The sequence below is a fragment of the Macaca fascicularis genome, chromosome 6 (assembly GCF_037993035.2).
Source record: "Macaca fascicularis isolate 582-1 chromosome 6, T2T-MFA8v1.1".
NCBI classification, from domain to species: domain Eukaryota; kingdom Metazoa; phylum Chordata; class Mammalia; order Primates; family Cercopithecidae; genus Macaca; species Macaca fascicularis.
This window is the reverse complement of record NC_088380.1, coordinates 80,452,335-80,464,778: the sequence shown is the minus strand read 5'-3', so window position 1 is coordinate 80,464,778 and position 12,444 is coordinate 80,452,335. Positions and strand designations below refer to the sequence as shown.

General features: G+C 42.2%; 1 protein-coding gene across 2 annotated transcripts in view; it reads right to left on the bottom strand.

The window, feature by feature from the left end:
* Window positions 1-12,444, bottom strand: part of IQGAP2 (IQ motif containing GTPase activating protein 2) — a 310,898-nt gene that overhangs the window by 214,882 nt on the left and 83,572 nt on the right. The window lies entirely within an intron of this gene.

Below are 12,444 nucleotides of genomic sequence, written 5' to 3'. Positions count from 1 at the left end.
CCTGCAAAACTATGAGGCCATTAAACCTCTTTTCTTTATAAATTACTCAGCCTCAGGTATTTCTTTATAGTGACTCAAGAATGAATTAACACACTACCCCGCAATGGTTCTACGAGGAGAGGGATGATTATTATATCCATTTCAAACACAACTTCTCCTTCCCAAACTCTACTCCTGCCAGCTGGTCCCTGGGAGCCCAGTAAGGCCTTCCCTCTGCCCTCCAGAAATGGAGTCACCTGAGCAATTCTGTCCGTCTAACCAAAAAGAGCCTAAAGGACCAAACTGATCATGATAAGCCCATGTCCTACCTAACAGGCTCATGCCCTTGGACACAGCTCACTGTTAAACTATCAAACACCACATAAAAGCATGAACATGCAGAGCAGACCGCCTGTGCTCTAGGCTGGTGCCTCTGAGTGTGGGTTCAACCAGTGCTTCTCAACCATTTTCATGACTGTACTCACCCTGAGGATATGTTCATAACATAGATATATTGTATATCTATGTATTGTATATCTTGTATATATAAGTATGTATATCTGTGCTTTATACATTTAAATAGGGTGTTTTTTGGTTTTCCTTTTTTTTTTTTTTTTTGCCTTCCAAGAACCAATGTTTGCCTCCTGCAGGGAGATACTGCCTCCACTGACAAATGGGTTATGTAATTAAAAGAAAACAAATGCAAACTTTCCAGCTGGGAATTTAGAAAGGTCCCAATTCACTTTTGAAAGTTACTTATAAGATGACAGGCTAACTAATGAAAAGTTATCCAAAGGTTTGCACAAGTCCACGTTCTCTATTCTGATTTCCTGAATCTTCTTCAACAGCTTTCTTTAATGGGGAGGGGGTAGGGAGAAGGAAGGGTGAGTGTGTATGTGTGTGTCAATGATGCATGTGTGCACAGGAGAAAAACAGGCTAGGTGACAAGATCAAAAAAAAAAAAAAAAACTAAAAAACTCCTGTGGTGTGGTCCTTTTAGGAATTATTCTTTTCCATCTGGTATTCTATCATGTGCTTGTTGTTATTTAGCATTTAGTACTGTGTGTATTTAGTTCTTGAATTAAGAGGCAACAGAATGCTAAGGGCATGCACAATTGTGGGGGTATCTGAAATTCCCCCAAGATAGTAATGATGGAGAACTTGTCACTGTTGTTAGGAATAACTGGAATGCACCCAGACCATGCAAGCCAGAGAACCAGAGGACCTTGTCCTCTGGTTACAACATTTTTATCCTCCACTTTAGCCTTGCAGATTACAAATCCTTTCTAATAGGTGACTGAACCCTTTTGCCACATTTCTTTTATTTGAAAAGCCGCTTTCAAGTTTTCCTCTCTAATTATTGTGTCTATTTTATAGAACTTTGCTCTAAGAAATCAAAGAGAAAATACATCATTTGAAGAAAACAAATAACAGGTAAAATATACAGCTGGCCCTTCGTATCTGTGGGTTCTTCATCTGTGGATTCAACCAACTGCAGATCAGTTGGTTGAACTAACAAGACAACAATAAAAAAAATGCAAATTTAAAGAACAACACAGTAGAACAACTATTTACATAACATTGACATTGCATTAGGTATTATAATAATCTAGAGATGATCTAGAATATGGGAAGATGTGCATAGGTTACATGCAAATACTACATCACGTTATAGCACAGACTGGAGCATCTGTGGAAGCTCCTGGAACCAATTCCCCAAGGATACCAAGGGGCAACTATATTTGGAATTTAGGCCGTGACAGGATCAACCTTTCTTTCTCGTAACCAAAATCCACTTGGTAAGGGGGAAAAGTTAACTAGGCCTTACTAGCAAGAGCAAATAAATTACAAATCATTTGACAAATATTGACTGAGCTTCTTCTTTGTACCAGGCACCGTTCTAGACATTTGAGACACACTGATAAACAAAACAGAAGCTGATTTCTGCCTTACAGAGTCTACTAAATAAAAAGAAAAAAATCACTAAATTAAATACTTCCAAAGAAAGACCCTACCTATGGGGTGGGGGGATCAGTGTGGAGGATCTGATGAGAAACAACAGTAAATGACACATCATGACAGAAGGCAATCAGTCATGACAACAAAAGGTAGGACAGGGTCAGAAGGGTCAGAAGGGCCAGGGTTAGGGCTGGGGGACAGGTTACAATTGTAAATAGGGTGGTCAGTGACACTTCAGCAGACTTCAAAGAGGTGAGAAATCAGACATGGAGACACACAGGGAAGAAGGGGCCTCGGGGAGCTTTACAGGGGTGAGAGGAACAGCAAGGAGGCCAGTGTGCTCACAGTGGCTGGGCTGAGCAGGAGATGAGGCCAGAGGGGTGGTGAGGGGCAGGCGGGGCCCTGTGGATCCTCATGAGGACTTTGGCTTTTACTCTGGGTGCGACAGGAGCCATTGTGAGTGTGGGGAAGAGAAGGGATGCGATCTGACTTAAGATTTAAATGGATCACCCTGGCTGCAATGTTGAGAACAGAGCAAGTGGGGACAAGGGAAGCAGCAGGAGACCAGTTAAAAGGAACTGAAGTTGACAGCATCAGGGAGATGTCCGGTTAAGTGACTAAAGCAGCACAGGCAGCATTGTTTGTTTCACTGTGAACAAAGCCCAGATCTGTAATCCACGATCTGCATATCCTGTGCAGATACTCATGCTGGTACTCATATCAGTTAACCAGCACCCTATCACCTCCTGTGGATTTTCCTTCAGGTTGGAATCTTCTCACTATAAATGTGACAACTAAGGTGATTTTGTTTTCATGCCCCTTTCTCCTCAAGGGACACTACTCATCATAGACTCTCCATGGCCTGGCACATGGGACTCACTTTGTAGAATGAGTGAAGAGCGGACTGTGTCTTGGGTTGGGATGCTCCCTGCCTATACTGCTGCAAAAGTCTCCTTCTCTGCCCAGTATTCCTCCGCTCTCATCACTAGGACTGTTTGCTTCCATTTCTTCAAAGTTACAAAACCTTCACACACTCTTCTGTATGTCAGGATAACACCCAAATATCTTTAGCCTAACAATCAAGACTTTCCATAACTGGCTTCTGGGATTCCTTTCTTCCTTCCCTCCCACTGCTAATTCCAGAACAGGAAATCTCTGCTCCAACCTTTTGCCCAAATACCTTGCTCCTTCTCAACGCTAATCTTTTCCTTGTGCTCCTCCTCGTTCCTTCACCCCAGCTTATGGAAATCCTATTCATCTCAAGGCAATATCCCAGTGCTATCTTTTCCTTTAGCCTCTGACCGCTACCAGCAACATGCTTGCTCCCACTCTGCCTTCCAGGGACAGGAGGCCTGAGCCATCCTGCACCTCACACTCCAGAGAACACGGCCTGAAAGCAGTCCATAGGCGCATGCTGTGCTCTGTTTCACTCTACAGCTCCTCTGTTTACCAGAAAAGCAACCTTCCTCAGGTACATGCCTGATTTCCCGACCCCAGGGAAGAACTACGGGGGCCAAATGCATCTCAAACTTCTCCGAATCCCTTTTCACAACCTCAGCAGATTCACGCAGTTGATCAACATTTACTGATGACATGCTTATGAAGTTATTACTAAGGTAATGAACCGGGCTGTGTCTCACTACAGCCTTTCTATGACATGGGAGAAGGCAGGTGAGCAAAGTAACAAAGACTGCCCAGTGCAGGACACAATAAGAAAGGTGGATTGGGTGTTCCAGGAGCATTGAGAGGAGACAAATCAGTAACTCTGGGTATGCAGAGCCATGGGAGGTGCAGAACAAATGCCAGGGAGAACTTCTGGAGATGAAGGTACAACTCAAAGGTCCTAAAGGACTTGTGAGTCATGCAGGGAATTTAAGGTGAGGGGAGCAGCATGTTTGGAGACATATAAATTAGGCAGAGAACCATAAGGAACTTGCTTTGCCCGGAGGGTAGTAGGTACGTGAGAGAAGAGAAAAAGAGGACTGAACAACCAACAGGAGCCAGGTATTTGATGATGGCTATCAGAGGCTAAAGCACATGTCAGGAAAAGAGAAAAGGTATGGGAAGATGAGAAACATCAAGAAATCCTGCACACTGGCCAGGTGCGGTGGCTCACACTGGTAATTCCAGCACTTTGGAAGGCCAAGGTGGGAGGATCACTTGGGCCCAGGAGTTGGAGACCAGCCTGGGCAATATAGTGAGATCTTATCTCTGCAAAAAAAAAATAAAATAAAATAAAATTAAAAAATTAAAAAAAAAAAATTAAAAAAAAAAAAAAGAAATCCTGCATACCTCTCAACAGATAAAAAGCCCTATAAAACTATAACACTGTTACCAATTTTATTTAGCACAACTCACAGAAACATTTATTAAATCAGTATTGTTTCACATTATTTAATTAAAGTATGAGGAAAAAAGGCATCTTCTTAACCTTTCCACTGTATTCCATCTAATAAGACTTTTTCAAGGTTTAGCAAAAAAACCCCCCCAGAGAGCCAGTGCTAACCATTGAGAGAAGCATCAACAAGAACATGAATAGTTTCATCATGTTTATACAAACACGTCATAAAACACAGCAAGGACAACATGCAAGACAGAAACTATCTTCCAGGAAGTAGAGGAAGTGGGAGCATTTTAAAGCACATGTCAATTATGTCAATTATAACACATTTATTACTATGTAAAGATGCAATAATGCCATGAAAGTTTCCAGCTGATAAACCCAATGACTCAAAAAAAAAAAAAAAAAAAGATGAAAATCTCCAATGCTACATATTCTAAATGTCATATTCATTTTACCGGGCTTTCCTTTTAGGGGTGCCAAAGAATATGCTTTTAAACTTGAATATTTAAAGAAAAATGCTCAAGGCTGTTCAGCCCTTTCAACTACGCCTTAATCTGTTCAGTTTAAATACATTCTGCCACACAGATTCCATAGTATTTTTTTTTTAACATAATGGTCTTTTCATGTTTGAAAGTCAGAATAGAAATAAAGTAGTATTCAGTTGAAAAATTTTAAAAGGCCCTATAACCTACACAGTTCCTTGCTGACTGTTACAACAATGACACCAAAATAGCTTTTTTCTCATAGTCACCATTATGTTTTAAGCTACATTTTGGCCAGGCCGCCCCACTTGAGTGGGACCTCAGGGTTTTATACAGTTATTGTTGAATCTTTCCTTCTCTCTACATCCACCGCACTGCTCCTAACTCCTAATGGTCACTAAAAGCATTTCAAACAAAGGACATTAATTTTATTTTTAGATTTAAGTCACTATTTGATAAATGCCTTTAGGTAGTTCATAAGTGGATAAGGAAACAAATAAAAATGGGCATTCCGGGGTGATGGCTGTTTATTAACTCAGAAATTAAATCCAGATACAAAGTTATCTTTCTCGCCTCAAAGTACCAGCAATCCCACACTGGTAAAATTCCTGAGAATATTGCATATTGTTACATATGCAAGCTCCTAGAGTAGACCAGAGTTGCCTAAATGAATCATCCTCAATCTTGCTGCACACTAAAAAAAGAGATACCAGGAGAAAGTTTTTCTCTCAGTGCTTGTAACATAAAACCTGTCTTCCTCCTGGGAAGTCTGCAAGAATGAAAACGGGTATAAGGCAATTTACATTTCAATGAAAAGCACTGCCTAGAGTGAATTGTTATTTCCAACCGGCACTCTCAATTTGAGGCACACATTTGAAATACCATGGTGAGCTGCCAACAGAACTCTCTTCACACATTGTGTCAGGGGCTAAGAAATTTCCTTGCAGCCAGATTAACAAAGTAAAGTGAATGTGGGTGGTGAAGTCCGTAGCGTGCATGTGTGGTGTGGACATCGAGTGTGTGTGTCTGACAGAGGAGGTTTGAAAAGGGAAATGAGAAACAGGAGTCAGAAACAATCCTCATAAAAACAACAGCTTAATTCAGATTTTATCAAAATAAACTATTATTCTTAAAAGTGTATGTGGGCTGGGCATGGTGGCTCACGCCTGTAATCCCAACACTTTAGGAGGCCAAGGTGGACAGATCACGTGAGGTCAGGAGCTGGAGACCAGCCTGGCCAACAATGGTGAAACCCCATCTCTACTAAAAAAAATCCAAAAAAGTTAGCCTGGCATGGAGGTGTGCACCTATAGCCCCAGCTACCTGGGAGGCCGAGGCACAAGAATCGCTTGAACCTGGGAGGTAGAGCTTGTAGTGAGCCGAGATCACGCCACTGCACTCTAGCCTGGGTGACGGAGCGAGACCCCATCTCAAAAACAAACAAACAAACAAACAAACAACAAAAACAAAAAAACTGTATGTGGAAGAGGTCAGGGATGGGGGTGGGGTGGAAAGATGAAGGGACATCTTTACTGGCAAAAGATGTTTTCCTAAAAAATGTTACTTCTTGGCCTGAGAAGTGACAGAAAGCAAAGGTATCTGGTCTAGCAGACAAAACTATAGAGTTTAATTCAGGAAATGCAGACTCCAGAGACACTCACTGGAAGGACTGTGTGCAGTCTCTGGACTGCAGGGACCAACCTGCTCTCACCAGGCAGGCTCTCCAGAACAGCTCATCCACAGGTCAAACTGTTCATGTGCGTGTTCCATGCAACCCTACCACTGCGAGGCACAGAGGGAGAGAGGACAAGGCTGTAGCAGGCCCAAGCAGGGAAGGAGTTTAGAACACAGGGGAAGAACAAAGAGCTGGGAGCCTGACTTCACATCTGGCGTCACCCTTTTCCAGTCATGTGACCTTGAATGATTACTGAACCTCCTACCTGAAGGGAGGAACAATACCGACGTCATAGGACTGCTGTGGGGGCTGGATTTAACAGTGGATAGGACAACTTAGCCAGGTGCTTGGCCTTTCAAGGTATGATATTTATTAGCTCCCATCTGTCCTTCCCAAGCCCACACACCAAGAGAATCTGAAAGCAGAAACTTTTGCCTCTGTTTTAGAAGCTAACAGATGGCTAATCTTACTAATATAAGCTGGTGGATTAGTCCAGCAATTACAGGGAAAGGGCAAACCTACAACCTCTCTCCTTGAGGCAACATGTACCTTGTATCTTCATACCTCCCCTACTGAAGCAACACCTGATCAAACTGTTCAAAGCAATGACTTGTATATAAACAAGATGAATCCTCAAAAGATGAATTATTGAATCTCAGTTTCTCTGACCTTTCCCCAAATGGACATATTTTTATATCAGAAGAATTTTATTCTAGAAAGTTGACCTTGTTTATTGTTATTCAGAAGCATAGAATCTTTCACAGGGAAGTTGATATTTTACCCTACACTGCTCCCCTAGGTCAATCTTAAAAGATAGGCATTCATTATAAACTGAAAACCAAGACAAAAACAACCAATTTTTTTTTTTTAAAAAAAGAATATTTAATCTATAAGAGAAGGATCTGGCCTTAGCTGGATTAATAGACCTTGATTAACAGACACCACAGACAAATGTCACAAACACTTTGACGCCAAAGAGTAAGCTAATTTCTCACTAACAAGAATTTCTCCTTCCCTTCACCTCACATATACAATAATTTAAATGAAGATTAGGAACTGACAACTATCAGTTACCAAGTCCCGGGGAAAGTGTGCTCACTGCTAAAACAGTTTTTATATCCATTATTACATCCAGTGCTCACAGCTGTCCTATGACTTCGGTGTTATTCCCCAAGAAAACCAAGGAGGAGAGGCTCAGTGATCATTCAAGGTCACATGAATGGCAAGGGGTGATCCCCAGACATGAGGACAGCTCCCATGTCCCACAACTCCAATCAGCCCTAAACTCTTTTCCGGCTAGGGCCTGATAAAGTTTCCTCCCTGTCCCGAGTCATGGCTTCCCAATATGGTTCTACCATTTTGAATTTTGAAAAGGACTGGACATACTCCATGTGTCTGAATATTCAAACATGTTTTCTAACCCACTGCTTCAGGACAGCTTTGGGCTCTGTGTTCTGGAGGTGAGCTGTACCAGGACACAGTAGACAACAGACAGATGCAGTGTCTGGCCAATGTACCCCTACCCCATGTAGGAAAAGACCCTGCCCCCTATTCTTTCACCCCGCTGCATAAAAAAAACCGCATACATGTGCCTGAGCACCGCTGCACGCAGATCTGCCTGGAGGGTTGGTGATGTGGAGGAGGGAAGCTGCCTTATGATGAAGGGTTGGAATGGCTAGACTCCAATATCCACTTTGCAACATCTTCAAACTTGAATTTGTATACCAATGTACAAACAAAAGCCAACTTCAATTAATAAATAATACTAAAAAGATAAACTTTTTTCTTACAGTGATCTTAACTGTAAGATCCACATCCACATCCCCCGATTCTAACTGACAATGAAATACCAATAGGCCAGGCACGGAGACTTACGCCTGGCCAGCACTTTGGGAGGCCAAGGTGGGCGGATCACAAGGTTAGGAGTTCGAGACCAGCCTGGCCAACATGGTGAAACCCTGTCTCTACTAAAAATCCAAAAATTAGCTGGGCGTGGTGGTGGGCACCTGTAATCCCAGTTACTCAGGGGGCTGAGGCAGGAAAACTGCTTGGGGGGCTGAGGCAGGAAAACTGCTTGAATCTGGGAGGCGGAGATTGCAGTGAGCCGAGATTGTGCCACTGCACTCCAGCCTGGGCGACAGGGCAAGACTCCATCTCAAAAAAATTTAAAAAAAGAAATACCAATAAACACATACACAGCAATCAAAGTGTGTAAAAATAGCACTATTACATATTACATTAAAAAAACACTATTGTGCTTAAAACAGTGTTTGCCATGGATCAAATGCTCACTTATGATAAATGCAGGTGACTAAATAAAAAATTAAACATCATATATTCTAGATAGTCTTCAGGTTAAATAATTAGTAACCTCATAAGTAAGAAAATTTGCGGCCGGGCACGGTGGCTCACGCCTGTAATCCCAGCACTTTGGGAGGCCGAGGCAGGCAGATCACGAAAGTAGGAGTTCAAGACTAGCCTGACCAACATGGTGAAACCCTGTCTCTACTAAAAATACAAAAATTACCGGGCGTGGTGGCACGTGCCTGTAATCCCAGCTACTCAGGAGACTGAGGCAGAAGAACTGCTTGAACCCGGGAGGCAGAGGTTGCAGTGAGCCGAAATTACGCCACTGCACTCCAGCCTGGACAATACAGCGAGACTCCATCTCAAAAAAAAAAAAAAAAAAAGAGAAAGAAAGAAAGAAAATTTGCCTAGGACAGATATAAAAAGGAAAATAAGTGAGAAACAGCTCACTTGTTCCTTATGACTGAACTTGTAATGGTGGCTACAGAGGCAAACAAAACAAAACAAAAACAAAAAAGAAGTTTAAAGTCAGTGATCTTTCTTTGATATTTAGATATACAATCAGCTTCTTTTACATGGGTGTTGTCACTTTTAAGGGTGTAATAACATTCATTTTATTAAAGAAATCCTTGCTTTTAAAAAAAATATCACTGCATTGGCAAAATAACTTTAATTTGTTTAGGAAAAACTTCCACCTAGTCATCTGACAGGCCTTCAGCGCTACTTAAGCAAAGTTAAATAGAAGCATCGAACAGGTTGATAACTGTGCTTAAGGTCTGAAATTGATGAAATTTATGTGTTGAGGAAGAAAATGAGTTTATTTCAACATAAAGCAGTATATTAATATAAGCCTGAAACATCACTCACATTATAAGCTAATACATGGTAAAATCATTTGATGGGGGGAGATAAAACTGGGCAGAATTTTAAATCTATGTTTTGGAGGCCCAAACGAAATCTAAGCTAATATTTATGCATAGGGCAAACATGCTGCAATCAAATGAGATTTATTTATTTAAAAGATGGCTAAAAATTCCCACGATAAGCTTTTCAAGCTATAACCTTTTGTACTTTTAGTCTTTGGCAACTTTTTTCATGAAGGTTCAGCTGAACACCTTTATACCAAAGCAAATTCTTCATCTACATTTTAAATGAAATCTACTGTTGAAGCATATTGCTCTTTGCATTAGGAACATTCTGAATTTCACCAAAGTTACCATAGCAACTCTCATTAATTGGGCCTTGTCTAGATTTTTAAGAGGAGAAAAAGGTGAATCTAAACATCAAGGATCAAGTTTTTACAAAAATTAAAACCGGAAAAAGTATATGTGCTGAGGAAGTCATTGACAATCTTCCTACTAAAGCTGTGGAAAAAAATAAAATTAAGACTCAAAGTTAAAATGTACTTGAAATACGCCAAATATCTAAAATACAATTGGAAAAGGTCCCCCTTCCTCCCATCCAGAAGCTACAGAGAACAGGACAGACCCAGCAGTGCACACCTGCTCTCTCCCTCGAGCCACACCTTGGGGGGCTGTACAGAATGAGTGCCTGGCCAAGGATGACACACTCAGGATCTGTCCAAGTCCAAACAGCAGCTCTGACACCCAACTCTGGCCACTTCTCCAATGACCACATGGACATTCAACTCCCCATGTGTGGCCTGTACTACACAAAGATGTGATTTCTACAAAACTCCAAACACTAGGACCCACTTAGGACTTTAAGAACTAACCCATGCAAATGCAAATACTGGGTGGTTTTCAATGTAACCAGGGAAAACTCCAAGGAAACCAAAGAAAAGTATAATCAAGGGGGAAAAAAAGGTTTGTTTACTTGCTATTGCAATTAAAACACAGCAAAAGAAAAATTGTCTCCTCACTACACCACAGCAAATCAGAACCTACAACTAAAGCAAAGACATTTTAAAGCTATTATAGATAATATTTTGCCATATGTGAATATGTTGTTTAGTAAATCTTTATGTGTCAAAAGGACTCCAAATATTCCACAAAAAGATACTTACCTAAGAAGCATGGTCATCCAGAGAACTGGGTTCTGGCCTGGGCTTTGGAAATAGGCTCAGTTCTCTTGCCTCTTTGCCCATTCGCACCCTACCTCAAGGTGTCACAGGGAAAGCAGGTATGAAAATGATTTTGAAAAAAGAAGGCCGGACACCATAGCTCACACCTGTAATCCCAGCACTTTGGGAGGCCAAGTCAGAAGGATTGCTTAGGAGCTCGAGACCAGACTGGGCAACACAGGAAGACTCTGTTGCTTCAAAAAATTAAAAGCATAGCCAGGCATGGTGGCATACACCTGCAGTCCCAGCTACTCACAAGGCTAAGGCAGGAGGATCTCTTGAGCCCAAGTCAGGTCTGTAATGAGTTGTGATCGTGCCACTGCACTCCAGCCTGGGTGACAGAGTTAGACCCTGTCTCAACAACAACAACAACAACAACAAAAACAAACAAACAAACAAAAAAAACCACCAGAGAGAGAGAGAGAGAAATGAGGCCACCTGTAATACCAGTGCTTTTGGAGGCTGAGGTGGGAGGACTGCATGAGCCCAAGAGGTCAAAGCTGCAGTGATCAATGATTGAGCCACTGCACTCCAGCCTTGGTAACAGAGCAAGACCCCATTTCTAAAGAAAAAAAATTTTTTTTAAAAGGAAAAGTGCTTCATAGCCTGATGTACTTAGTGATTGCTTTATAGGATGATGCAGAAAAGAACCCTCTGCCCAACATTCTGACGCTTAAAAACATGATGGGGGAACACCCCATAAAGGAGGAATAGACACGGTACTCAGAAGTGGGAAGCAGAACAGGCAGGTGGAGACCAGCTAGCACTAAGACAGCCTTCCCCACCTGAAGGGCCACCTGTCACAACCTGCACCCCCACATCTACAATGGCAGCTGGACTAGATTATTCCTTGTAACCCTGAGAAGGTGTTGGCACCTGACTAAAGTCACTCTCCTTGTAAGCCTTCACAACACATGAAATTACATGCTCTGAGTTCTTTGAAGTTTTCGTTTGCTCTTTCTATGGGGCTTAACTTAAATTTAGGTTTTAAAGCAAGACTCTTCCAAATAAATGTCTGGGGCCCAAGCTGGAAGTCGTTTTAACTACCACACCTTTGCCGAGAACCTGCCGGACAGGAAAAAAAAAATTATGAACAATGAGACGGTCTCTGCCCTCAAGAAACGTGTACCCCTAACATCCTGAAGTCAGGAAGGCTTCTCTGTTCGATCCACGTTAAATCCCCTAGTTCGTTAGGGGAATTCTAGAAGGCTTCTCAGGAAGAAGGAAAAGCTATTATTCCCTTGTCCCTTGCCTATCCTGTGGCTCTTCCCAGGGGCCTCTGGGAGGCTAAGGAGCTGTCTGTTTAGAGTCCTCTCCTATCCCCCCAGTTCTGCCTGGCTGCCATGGGGTGGGGGTGGAGAGAAAAGGCTGCATGACTAGCATAAGAGAACAAAATTATAAATCTGGCACTTAGCAAGAGCAGACGCACACGTCCCATGGGGGAGCTGAGGTGAGGGTAACTGAGCTATATTTCAGGAGAGGTGCTGTCCTACCACAGTGCTCCCGGTGGCCAGGAGAAAACCTGCAGCCTTTGATGCACTTGACTCGAAAACGCCCAGTCTATGTGCTGCTCACATCACCTGTAAGAGCCAGTGACTTAACATCCAGCCCTGTC